The sequence below is a fragment of the Gossypium hirsutum genome, chromosome D02 (genome assembly GCF_007990345.1).
Source record: "Gossypium hirsutum isolate 1008001.06 chromosome D02, Gossypium_hirsutum_v2.1, whole genome shotgun sequence".
NCBI classification, from domain to species: domain Eukaryota; kingdom Viridiplantae; phylum Streptophyta; class Magnoliopsida; order Malvales; family Malvaceae; genus Gossypium; species Gossypium hirsutum.
In genome coordinates, this window is record NC_053438.1 from 40,316,345 (window position 1) to 40,328,670 (window position 12,326).

At 35.9% G+C, this 12,326-nt stretch overlaps 1 non-coding gene across 1 annotated transcript; it reads left to right on the plus strand.

Annotated features, from left to right (window-relative positions):
• Window positions 1-1,952: 1,952 nt before the first annotated feature.
• On the plus strand, window positions 1,953-2,059 carry LOC121215143 (small nucleolar RNA R71). Its single transcript, XR_005910872.1, has one exon. It is a non-coding gene; the product is annotated as a small nucleolar RNA R71 (small nucleolar RNA).
• The last annotated feature ends 10,267 nt before the right edge of the window (window positions 2,060-12,326 follow it).

The window sequence follows — 12,326 nt, forward strand, 5'->3', positions numbered from 1 at the left end:
TATGTCATTTGTATCCTAAGAATTCTTAAGTTTCAAACGAGACTCGTTATCCGTCGATTCATCATAACATTGATACATTTATATTCAAATTCATTTATATTAAAACAAAATAGCAAATAGTCAATTTAGATAACATTAAAACGATTATAGTTCGTATGAACTTACCTCGATAACTAGGGTCGTAGTAGTAGAGTCGAACTAATCTGAAGCTTTAGCTTTTTTCCAATTTAAGTCCGATCGTGGTTTACCTTGATCTAAAGAAATAACTTCATTAAATTAAGTACTTCTAGGATTCAATTTAATTCGTAATTCATATTTATGCAAAATTACAAAATTACACCTAATACTTTGACCTGTCCCAATTTAGTCCTTAAGCTCAGAACTTAAATATAATTCATTTTAGCCTAAATCCAACTTAACCAATGTTACAAGGGACCTTGGAACAACCCATTATTACCAACATTTTACAATAAAACCCATAGATTTATACTTTTAATAATTTAATCCTTAATTACAATTTCACCAAAAATCACTTAACAAAACATATTTATTTAACAACCAAAGTTAATAATCTATCAACTAACATCAAAACACATTAAAAAACAAGCATGGAAAGTCCCTCAAACTTTAACAGTTTTTCAAATTAACCCCTAGACTAGTTAGATTAAGCTAAAACAAACTTAAAAACATAAAAATAATTAAAAATGGGGCTTGAATTCACTTACATGCATAGAAGAATATCAACTGAACCTTCAAACCATAAAAGTGGTTGTTCCCTCTTAATTTTTTGGTGGTGAAGACAACTAAAGAAGATGGTATCCTTTTTGTGTTATTTTAATTTAGGTTTTATTCATTCAATTACAATTTTAACCTTTAAAAAGTATCAAAATTTCAATAAAACCTTGTCCATGCACATCCATTAACAATTTAAATGGTATATTTACCATTCAAGTCCATAACATTCATTTCCATAACCATTTAGCCCTTTTAATCAATAGAATTCAACTTTTACACCTTTTATGAATTAGTCCGTTTCACCTAATTAACCATTTAAACATCAAAATTTTTTAACGAAATTTTACCTTAATATAATCCCTTAGATATTAAATAAATAATAAAATAATAATTCACTCATCGAAATTGTGGTCCTAAAACCACTAATTTTGACACCACTAAAAATGGGCTGTTACAAAAATACATTCTTGGCTCGGCTATTCTATACGCCGAAATAGGCCTTTTTGGGCAAACACTTCTTTTCCTATCATTTTTCTATATAACTATACGCCTAATTCAAGTACTGATACACTCTCACTGTTATTCTTTGAATTGTCATACTTAAATTAGCCATAATTTTCGTTCACGCCTAACTAAGGCATTACACGCACGCTCAAAAAGCAACTTATACTTAATCCAATCCTAAAGTTGTACAACATAAATCTATCCTCTTAAGCATTAATTGCATGGACTATATTTCAAACTTTCAAGACTTCACCCAAGGGTGTAGTCATAAACTTTTATTTCTTAAATGAATCTATCACTTTAATTATTCAAACTCATTCTAAAATTCTTACTTCTAAAACAACACTCGAATACTAGGGCTTCATCGGACGAGTTGTTACATTTCCCTTATCATCGTGTCCTACGTTAAAATGGGTAAGATTTGGCTAGTTTAGGACTTGCTCCTTGGTAAACTCATCTCCAATTGATTAGGCCTTTCGAGGACTTGTTCATACTTGTCCTCGCTACCAACAACATTCACTACCGACTGTTTGGCCCAATATATGAACCGCTCAATCGACCACATGTAAGAGTCTACCGCCATGTCCTCTATAAGTTGATAGGTCTTCGCATAGGTCTTTGACATGAATGCTCCAGCGGATGCTCCATCAAGAGTAGAGCGTATGTCTACATCAAGCCCATTATAGAAGACTTGAAGTTGCATCCAATCTTGTAAACCATGATATGGACACTTCTATAGCAATAGCTTCAAGTGCTCCCATGCCTCATATAATGACTCTCTTTCCAATTTTTGAAAATCTGTAATAACCATACGAAGTTTCATTGTCTTCCTTGAGGGAAAGTACTTTGCCAAAAATTTTCTCATTAACTCATCCCAAGTGTTGATGGAATCTACCGACTATGAAATAACCACATAAAAGCATAATAAGTAAGAGAGAGGGAATAACCGAAGACGGATAACGTCATAGGATACCCCATTACATTTAAATGTATCACAAATGTTTAGAAATTTCTTAAGGTGTTGATTTGAATATTCATTCATTTACCCTCAAAATTGAAGGTTCAATTGTATCATCTGAATCATGTTTGGTTTGATTTCGAAGTTGTTAGCATTAATCACTAGGCAATTAATGCTACCTTGAACAACATCCAAGTTAGGCATCGCATAGTCGCACAAACTTCATTGCTCTATAACTCGGTATGGTGGTTGTTGAATCTCTACTTTCGTATCTTCGATGAGCTGCTCCCTTTGTGGAGGTGGGATGTCCCTAAAATGTTGCTCCCTCATCGTGAGTGTGATGATACATTTAGATTCCAGTTTGAATGGTAAGACACTATTATTGGTCTGAGTCATACAATGCCTCTTGCAAGCACAAAAGATTGAAGAAAATTAATATAAAAATTTCTAAAAAATAAAAACAAATAGAAAAAAAGTCGTATCTATAAATCCTACCTTTTCTACTTAGCTCTACTTAACATGAACACTAAAAATTACTCAATCTTACACCATCTCCCTAGCAGTGATGCCAACTACTTGACCAGCATCTCCCATGTGCACATAAAACAATGATTTTAGAAGAGAATTTTTAAAGTACAATTTTACTGCAAGTGTACAGGTCAGTAGTAATAATTATAGTGTTACAATGGAATATCAGGGTATTAAAAGGATCGAACCCTAAGGAGATCATGGTTGAGTGAGAACAAGCATACAAGAGAGAGTCTAAGTAGTTAATCATACGATTTTATAGTACGGCAAATTATAGCAAGAAAATATGATAGGAAAAGTAACTATGCTAATATAATGACTAAATTGTAAAGAATATAAAACTAAGAAATTAACCAAATAATTAACTAATAGTGGTTGGTTGATTTTAATATGGCTCATCAATTCTCGAACAAAACACTTAAATCGATTAAATAACTTAGTGGCTTCATTTTATCTTTCGAACTTAATTTTACCGACTTAGACGACTTAGCTCCAATTTATATCTCGATCTCACTAGTTAATTCGAGACTAATGAATGAGTACGCAACGAGATTACCTTTTGGCCTCACTTTCCTAGATATTCCCTTAGGGGCGTCACGTCCTAGGTTTTTAGGTCTATTCAATTTAGTCCAATTTTTTATGATTTAGTCATTGGTCCAAAAATCAGCTTATCCATATCTTTACCAACCGACCCCTTTGAGATTTAGCTACTCATGTTGAAAATAAAGAGGATGAACATGGAAATGAAATACAAAATAGTCAGCAAAGTAAAACTTAAGAAAAATAGAAAATTTGACATTTTATGTAAGAAAACTTAAAGAAGATGAAACTAAAAGCATTCAACAAGAAAATCTAAAGCAATAAACATAAAAGAAAAATATTTAACAAATTTAAAGTAAAAGAAACTGAAATATATTAAACTAAAGCTAAAAATGTCGTGCAACCAAGGCATAGCAACTGAAAGTGTAAATAAACCTAAGCTATAGTGGTAACTAACTTAACTAACACTAAGAACATCAAGAACAAGAAGTAAATGTAGAAAAATAAACTCTAAACTAAGAAATAAGAAGAGAAAATGAAAACCCTAAAAAAAGTGTAGAAAAACGAAGAAAAACCTAGAGAAAACTAAACTTAAAAACTAGGTTAATGTGTATCTCTCTCCTCCTCAGCCAATTTTGGCTTTTTTAGGCTGTCTTCTGATGAGTTTTCATTGCCAAAAATGTCCCAACACGGGCCTTCAGTGATTGGTGGACCAGGTGGACAAAGACTACCTTTTTGTCTAATTTTGTCCCATTGATGATGTCGATGTCGTGATATCCTGAAGAGGATATTGGGATACCTCGGGTAGTCTTGAGCCTTGGGATCTTCTTAGAAAGGTGGATATCGTGATACCACTAAAGGGTGTCTCCAATCTTCCATACTATTGGAGGTATCGGGATTCCAAGGTGTCGATATCACTATACCTTTACCTTTGGTTTCTATCTCACTTGTTTTTTACGTCCAAAATGTACCTACACCACTCAATCACACGTTAGGCTTCCTAGTGGCTCCATTGGCTGAATTGGGTCACAAAATGGGCAAAATGAGACATTTCCACTTATTAACTGAAAACCTAAAAATAACAAAAAACTATGCAAAAGATGTTACTTTGCTAGAGAACAAGCTCCTTAAGTATACTAGGAAAGCCTAATTTGCCAATCAATTTGTTCAAATGTTCCAATGGACATTTTGAAAGTTAGTATTGTAAATGGTTGAAATAGTTGGAAAATAAACATTGGTATATGGTTGTTAACAGGTTAGACTTTGGTAAATGATCAATTGTAGCCTTAAAGGTATCCATGTAAGTGAAATATGCTTGTGAAACAATATATGCAATTGGATTTTTAATAGAACAAGGGATCACGTCGCGACATAGGTTCTTCAATGTCGTGACAAGGGCTGGGCAGAGAGTTACATTATGATGATTGACTCTCAACGTCAAGATAAGTTAAGATAGAATATGGCATCACGACGAGGAACCACTAACGTCACGACGCCAACTTAATATTTTAAAATTTTTTACAATTTGGTTTTATTTCGACTTTGAGTTAGCAAAAGAGCTTTTGTAAGATCGTATAAAATCTGAAAATGATTATGTATCATTTTATACCCCTGTTTTACTTACATCTAAATGTTTAACATTTTGAAAATAAATGTAAATTAATCGTAGTTGCTCTAGAAATGAATGTGGCACCTTGTAACTAGGGCCCAACGATCAAGTCAAGTATCGGGGTGTTACAGCCAACGTCAAGGATATCGCGACTCCAGCTAGTCGATGTCGTGACATTGAAAACCCCCAAAGCCAAGATTGTACAACTACCGAGGTTGTCGTGACATTGAAATTTGACGGGGTAAAAAACACTACATGGGTAAAAAACACAAACAGAAGTAAACTCATACATTCCAGTGGCATTTTTGTCAAACTTTTGGGTTGAATTTTGCATGTATTAAAGATAGTTGGGTTGTCAAACTTAAATGAGCTAACTTTATCATCTTTTTAACTAATCTTTTATTCTATTATCCATTTTTAGGTTTAAAAACTTTTTATTTCTTAGCTTAGAAGTTGTAGCTAGTAGTTTCTTTAGTTTTTATTGTAGCTTTCATTTTCTTGCATTTATGTACAAAAAATCTACTTTGTATTTTGATTTCTCTTTACAAACTTTAATATATTTCGGCTTTTTGAAACTTCAAAAGTGAAAAAAATCTAAACTTTAGTTGGGTTTTCATCACTTTTGGTGTTGCTTTCATCTTCAAGAAAAACTCCATTAGGAGTCCCTAAGATTTTTTTTAACCTTGATTTTAATGAATCATTTGATCATTTATTTGACTGATGTTTGCATGTTGATGACGAGTGGTAATTAAATCTTATGGTGATTGGTTGATGGAAATGTTGCAAAGTTAGTTTTTGCTTCAATGACTAAATTGTAAAAATTGGAATAAATTGAATAAATTGAATAAATTTCAAAACCTAGAATTGGTTTATCTCTCGATCACTAGTAGCCCTTTTAGCTAGACTTCAATGGAATAAAGTGCACAAACCTATGACGATTTCTACTTTCATGAGGGCTATACCAAAATGGATAACAGTTGTCCAATATTCCCACCTTGGGAATCTTAAAAGATTCTTCCTTCTCCTGATGCCAACAGGTGGCTTACTTGCATTGATGGATTTGAATGGTTTCTTAGCACTCATTCAATTTTCCATAAATTCCTACGCTCTCCTACGATTATAAATAAACCCGAACGCTAAAGGAAAATTCATAAGTCTACTGGCCTTTGGATTGACCAATCCTCTCATTATTTCCCACTTCACTTTTTCCTATCTTTCCTATTCTCATCTATCTACATCTTTAGAATGCAACTCCCTTACTTCTCCAACTTTAAGATCTAGAAAACAAGTCCTCTATTTTCTACCTTCCTTGCCTGTCCACTGGTTAAATTCTCAATAGAAAGCATAGGCAAGGCAAAAATTCCTGACTTACAGGGGTACACCCACAGAATACAATATGGTGGTTTATCTGTTACCCCAGGAAATATGTTTTCCCCACCTTACTTTTTTCTCGATGTAGATTAAGAGAAAGGTCATCTAGGCGACTCTAATGACTACCTCATTTTCCTCTAGAGAGAATGCTCCACTACAAGATATTATACGTCTCCATCTTTGGCCAACTTAGAAAAAGGCAGGTTTCTGCCTTAAAAATTAGGGAAGTTCCTTTCCTCAACTTTTTTGTTTCTCCCCAGGGCCCGACTTATCACAGCTCCTACTTTAACACCATGGGATACCACATCAACATCGCTCAACTCCCCACCACATCAGTCCCAGTGTTCCTTCCAACTATTTAAAGGGTGGTTACATCCTTGCCTACCCTTTAAAGTGAAAGTGAAGCTAGGTGGGGTAAACTCAAAAGGGTTACCCATTCTAGAGGGCTGTGTTGTTTACAACTCCCTAGATTCATAAAAAGTTGTCTCAAGGTTAGAGGTTTACCTATGCTCTCCCAGCTCAGAGGTCCAAATTCAAAACCACTATGGGTATGCAAAAGAAAAGAGCTAGTGGGAGCCACACATTGATGAAGAGGTGAACTTGCAAAATAGAGGGTCTCTAAGCCTTGAGGATAGTACTACAAAAACCAAGTCCAGCATCCAAGTGTACCTTCCACCTCACCCCACTTGTTTGATCCTTATTCAATCTACTACAAGGGTCTTCCTTGTTTGGTTTCAAACTCGCAATCATTCCTAAATCCTTTTAGAGGACTCAACCAAAAGAAGGCAATGACATTTTTAAGGCAATAACTCAATCAACAGATAATGGTATTTTATCTTTGTTGTATCTCTTCTTTAATAATATTTTCCTTTCCCCAGCACTTGTACTTTTGAATCAATGCATCTACTTATCCTTACTTTATGTCTTTTTCTCTATTTGCCTACTTTTACCCTCATTTCTGTCCGCCAATTTAGGCAATCATATTTACACACTCAGCGTGTAACAACTTAATAAAAAATGGCTCGAATGATTTAGTCAGAGCGAACACCATGCACATAAGGGGTACACTTTCCAATTACTGGGTCCAAAATACTAAGTCGTACTCTGGTACCACTAAATTTGTAACACCCCTACTCGACCTGATTGTCGAATCCAGGTATGGAGTGCCACGGCTAAACCAGATTTTTCCTAACAACAAAATTTAAACTTACTATTTTAACAAACAAAATTCATTTCTCATTAATGATTACTTTTACAACAAATACCTTAAATTAAAACTTAAGTTGCTATCATAAGATTTCTTGACTCTAGAGAGGTTATTTTGTTACAATATTTTTACTACATGGTGATGTAACACCCCGTACCCGAAACCGACACCGGAGTCGGACACGAGGTGTTAACCGACTTTAACCCCTTACAAAATTTATTTTCCAGACACTGCCCAATCTGTGTACCAGTTGTTTTAAAAATCATATCTTGAGTTTCGTAACTCGAAAATCAGTTTCGTAATTTTTCCCAGAAACTAGACTCATGTGCCCATCTATCTATTTTTTTCTAGAATTTTTGGTCGGGCCAATTAGTACAGTTTATTAGTCAAAGTCTCCCAAGTTGCAGGGATCGACTACACTGACCTTTGTCCATTACGACTTGGATATCTCCCTACACGGGGCTTCAATACTGATGCCGTTTGTTTCTATGAAAACTAGACTCAGAGAGGAATCTGTACATATATGGTATGACCCCTAATTATCTCTGGTTAATTTATAATGAATTTCCAAAGTCGGAGCAGGGAATCCAGAAACCGTTCTGGCCCTGTCCCACAAAAATCTGATTATCTCTTAATATACTGCCCATATGATCTTTTCGTTACTTCCTCATGAAAACAGACTCATCGAGCTTCGATTACATAATTTATTCATCAATTAATTCCACTCCTACTATTTTTAGTGATTTTTCAATCTCATGACACTGCTGCTGCCAGCATCTGTTACGAAAGTAACTAGGTCCATTTCATGTCTACCCTTGATCCAACTCAATCGAACATACGTGCCATTTTCGCATGGCTTAAGGTTTACATGCCAAAATTCAAACACAACGTAATAGCTTATACATGCCAAAATGTTCTTCTAAGCCAACTAAGAAGAAAGTACCAAAACTTGCTATCCGGTGTGATGACTTCGATGACGGCCTGACCCCGCAAAATTAGATGAGTCCAAGCAACCTATAATGGGTGACAAGGAAACACCGAGTGAGTTTATAACTCAGTAAGTCATAAGCAATGCACTACCATCCATCAATAACATTATCACAAGAGAAAACAAAATGGAACGAGGCTAATTACTCCATCCATTCCGAACCATACCATAGTTCCTCCAACCTATCGATTCAATTTCATATCAATTCATGCATTCACATTCCATATACTCATCAATAGGACATTGAAGCATTTTCATAAATCAATTTATTTTCGTTACAATCAAACGAATAAACGGCCTTTCACCCATCCTACGATAAATTTTATGTACGTGACTTCAAGTATAGTTGTCACATAGGTTCAACTTACCGAGCTCAACACCAAGTATAAGCATAGCACATATTAGCCATGTACTCAAGACACTTACCCGATCCGCTGTCCGCGATCGACTCAATAGTGTCGCACACATAGTGTCCATAATGATTCACGATTGTATATTGAGTCCGCGCACTCAGTGCTATATAATCAACTCGCACACTTAGTGCTACGTAATCAAATCGCACACTTAGTGCTACATAATCAAATCGCACACTTAGTGCTACATAGTCAAACTCGCACACTTAGTGCCGCATGGTCAATTCGCAAACTTAGTGCATCGTATTCATTTCGCACACTTAGTGCAACATAGTCAAATCGCACACTTAGTGCCGCATGGTCAATTCGCACACTTAGTGCATCGTATTCATTTCGCACACTTAGTGCAACATAGTCAAATCGCACACTTAGTGCTGTACAATTTAATCCCGCGCACTTAGCGCTAATCTCATGGTCATAAATGGTTATCCCGCACGTTTAGTGCCAAGATCAACAGCTCAGTACATCTTACCTCTTTTCTTTCATTCAACAATTTCATCATCACATACGTACATGCATATATATATATATGTATATTTATTCATTCCATTCAGCATCAATACATAAACATTATGACCATTTGAAATAATACCAACTACATGCTTAATGACTTACCTCGTGTTGGGTAAGACGGTTCCAACTCGGCTACTCGATAACCTTTTCTTTGCCTTTGCTCGATTCACCTCCTTTAACTCCTTGAGCTAAATCAATAATTTAACTAGTTTAACCATCTTGCTAAACATTCATACTTCAATTACACATGCATATGTATGTTAGTATATTCGGCTAATAGCCTCATGCAACTACCAAAGCCGAATCAACTAAATATACTTATGAACATATATATCATCATCGAAATCACCTAAGCTTAGACATCAATTTTTAATTCCAAGCAAGTTGCCGAATGCAACCTTACTAAATTTTCATGGATTCAAGTCATGGATTCAATATACCATTACCATGAAATCAACAACCAAAAATTTATAGACAATTTAGGAAAATCACATTACAAATCTCAAATTCAAACAAAGACCATGGCCGAAATGCACATATAACCACATAACAAAAATATTGAACCTTTGGTTGCTTAACTCGCTTAACATCCATCAAATTTAAAATCAAGAAACTCACCTCATCTATAATCAACCCTCAATACCCTAAAGCATCAAAAACGACATCAAAGAAATACAACCATCCATGGCCGAATGTCATCTTCTTAACTTTACAAAAAAAACATTTGCCATGAGCTAGCTTCTATACTTGATGGCCACTCCAAATATACAAAGATTTTCAATGATGGAGCATTAACATACCTTAATCCACTTAAAGGATCACCTTGGCCGAATCTTGCTTCCTCTTCTTCCTCTAGTTAGAACAATTGCAAAAGAAAGAAAACATGAACACTCCTTCTTCCCTCCTTATTAAGCATTCGAACTCCCTCATTTTTCATGCCACAACATCAAACACTCCTCCTAGGCACAAGCAATGGTCGAATTCTTTCCATGTTTTCTCTCCCCTTCTTTTTCTTGGCTTTTCGGCTAGGAGATGGCAAGTATGACACCCATTTTTTTTGTTCCCTTTTCTATTATTATCCCCATCATTTGTTCACCAAAAGAAAACATATTAAATTAGAATGAGTGGAGCATCATCACTCCTTGGCCGGCCACCATGAATTTTATGGGCAATTTGACATGCAAAGCCATGCTTCCTCACCCTATTATTAATTAATCCTTATAATTCATCTATCATCTTTTCTAACTTCGTCAACTAGGTCCTTTTGAATTAATTCACAATCCTAATGCTAATATTAAGCATTTAATTTCTCATATATTCATTGTCACACAACAATTTATGCAATTAAAACACGAAAATAAATCCTTGGCTCGGTAATGTGGTCTCGAAACCACATTCCGACCAGGGTCTAATTTGGGTTGTCACAACTCTCCCCCACATAAGAAATTTTCGTCCCCGAAAATCTTACCGGTAAATAAATTTGGATATCGATCCTTCATAGAGTCCTCAAGTTCCCAAGTGGCTTCTTCAATTCCGTGTTTATGCCACAGTACTTTCACTAATGAGATTTTCCTGTTTCGTAGTTCTTTTACTTCATGTGCTAAAATACGAATTGGTTCTTCTTCGTAACTTAAATTAGATTGAATCTCGATCTCCGATGGAGGAATTACGTGCGATGGATCGGACCTATATCGTCGAAGCATCGAGACATGAAAAACGTTGTGAATCTTTTCGAGCTCAGGGGGCAAAATTAATCGGTATGCAACGGGTCCAACTCGTTCGGATACTTCGTACGGACCGATGAACCTCGGACTCAATTTGCCCTTACGACCAAATCTAAGCACCTTCTTCCAGGGTGAAACTTTGAGAAATACTTTGTCTCCAACCTGATATTCAATGTCTTTTCTTTTCAAATCCGCATACGATTTCTGACGATCTGTGGCTACCTTCAGACTTTCACGGATTACCTTTACTTTCTGTTCGGCATCTTTAATCAAATCAACTCCGAAAATTTTACTTTCACCGAGCTCAGTCCAAAACAATGGTGTACGGCATTTACGACCGTACAAAGCCTCGTAAGGTGCCATCTTAATACTTGATTGGAAACTATTGTTGTAAGCGAATTCGATCAAAGGTACATACCGTTCCCATGAACCACTAAACTCAAGGATGCAGCATCTCAGCATATCCTCGAGTATCTGAATTATCCGCTTGGATTGACCATCGGTTTGGGGATGAAAAGCGGTGCTAAAATGCAGCTTGGTACCCAAAGCTTCTTGCAATTTCTTCCAAAATCGCGAGGTGAATCTCGGATCTCTATCCGACACGATAGAAATAGGTACTCCATGTAATCTCACAATCTGAGAAACATACAATTCGGCTAGTTTATCCAATGAAAAATCCGTACGCACGGGGATAAAGTGAGCCGACTTAGTCAGCCTATCAACAACAACCCAAATCGCATCCTTCTTACTTGTGGACAATGGCAGTCCGGACACAAAGTCCATTGTGACTCGGTCCCATTTCCACTCGGGTATCATGATCGGCTGAAGTAACCCTGAAGGCACTTGATGTTCCGCTTTCACTTGTTGGCATATTAAACATCTCGAAACAAAGTCGGAGATGTCTCGCTTCATACCATGCCACCAAAACTGACGTTTCAAGTCGTTGTACATTTTCGTACTCCCCGGGTGAATTGACATTCGGCTACAATGGGCTTCGTTCAGAATCATCGGAATGAGTTCTGAATTCCTTAGAACACACAAACGACTTCTAAACCTCAAACAACCATCATCATCAATCTGAAACTCCGATTCCTTGTTCGGAACACACTCAGCTCGTTTTGCAACCAATTCATCATCGATTTTCTGAGCTTCACGAATTTGATGAGTCAATAATGGTTTGGCTTTTAATTCAGCTACTAACACATTGTCAGGTAGAACAGACAAGTGTACATTCAT